Here is a 1,880-nt window from a genome sequence, read left to right on the forward strand (position 1 = left end):
TATAAACAGGAGCAAGGCCCATCCACTTGTTTACACATGTGCCCGGAGACTCAAGAAGGGCGCCTCTTTAGTGCAGGCTTGGAGTAACTTCCTCTCTATATACTGAAGACGTTACGCGAAGCCTGTAGACAGAACGGTGGGATTGGGGGAGGTGTAGACAGAAGGGTGGACTTGGAGGTGTAGACAGAACGGTGGGCTTGGGGAGATAGGTAGACAGAAGGGTGGGCTTGGAGGTGTAGACAGAACGGTGGGCTTGGAGGTGTAGACAGAACGGTGGGCTTGGGGAGGTGTAGACAGAACGATGGGCTTGGAGGTGTAGGACAGAACGGTGGGCTTGGAGGTGTAGACAGAACGATGGGCTTGGGGGAGGTGTAGACAGAACGGTGGGCTTGGAGGTGTAGACAGAACGGTGGGCGTGGAGATGTAGACAGAACGGTGGGCTTGGAGAAGGTGTAGACAGAAGGGTGGGCTTGGGAGCAGGTATAGACAGAACGGTGGGCGTGGAGGTGTAGACAGAAGGGTGGACTTGGAGGAGGTGTAGACAGAACGGTGGGCTTGGAGCAGGTGTAGACAGAACGGTGGGCTTAGAGCAGGTGTAGACAGAACGGTGGGCTTGGAGCAGGTGTAGACAGAACGGTGGGCTTGGAGCAGATGTAGACAGAACGGTGGGCTTGGAGCAGGTGTAGACAGAACGGTGGGCTTGGAGCAGGTGTAAACAGAACGGTGGGCTTGGAGCAGGTGTAGACAGAACGGTGGGCTTGGAGCAGGTGTAGACAGAACGGTGGGCTTGGAGCAGGTGTAAACAGAACGGTGGGCTTCGAGCAGGTGTAGACAGAACGGTGGGCTTGGAGCAGGTGTAGACAGAACGGTGGGCTTGGAGCAGGTGTAGACAGAACGGTGGGCTTGGAGCAGGTGTAGACAGAACGGTGGGCTTGGAGGAGGTGTAGACAGAACAGTGGACTTGGAGGAGGTGTAGACAGAACAGTGGACTTGGAGCAGGTGTAGACAGAAGGGTGGGCTTGGAGCAGGTGTAGACAGAAGGGTGGGCTTGGAGCAGGTGTAGACAGAACAGTGGACTTGGAGGAGGTGTAGACAGAAGGGTGGGCTTGGAGCAGGTGTAGACAGAAGGGTGGGCTTGGAGCAGGTGTAGACAGAACAGTGGACTTGGAGGAGGTGTAGACAGAACAGTGGGCTTGGAGCAGGTGTAGACAGAAGGGTGGGCTTGGAGCAGGTGTAGACAGAACAGTGGACTTGGAGGAGGTGTAGACAGAACAGTGGACTTGGAGGAGGTACAGAAAGGGACTTGGAGGATATATTATTGCTGTTAATGTGAATGGTGGCTCTGAGAACCGCAGTCCTTGAACTGATCTCTTGAAGATTTTCAATTACCTTTAATGAAAAGATTTTGTCTCCCGTTGTCCTGTGTCGAGAGAATCGAATTCTTCTCTCTAAATTGAAATACTTTATAGGATAGATTCGTGGATTGCCTCGTTATAGGAGGTATTAAGGCTTAGAACGATCTATCTCTTCCGGTACATTTAGTGACAAATACAGAGAGTAATTTAATCATGTTTAGAAGTATTTTTTGATATGTTAATGGCTGTCTATTGGGGGGAAGGAATGTCTTAGAGGTGAGGTTAAGAGTTACTTTAACTATCCTTTCGTACCCTCCCTTTCCTTCCCTTCATCCCTTTCCTTCCCTCCCTCCCTTTCCTTCCTCCTTCTATGAGAATGTTGCTTCTTGAGGCCAGTTATCAATTATTACATTATTGTCTCCTTTTCATAACCTTAAAGCTAGTTATAATTGCAATTTGTCAACATGTATCATTTTTATATTTCTCTCTCTCTCTCTCTCTCTCTCTCTCTCTCTCTCTCTCTCT

Source organism: Procambarus clarkii, chromosome 60 (genome assembly GCF_040958095.1).
Source record: "Procambarus clarkii isolate CNS0578487 chromosome 60, FALCON_Pclarkii_2.0, whole genome shotgun sequence".
In the NCBI taxonomy this organism is placed as follows: domain Eukaryota; kingdom Metazoa; phylum Arthropoda; class Malacostraca; order Decapoda; family Cambaridae; genus Procambarus; species Procambarus clarkii.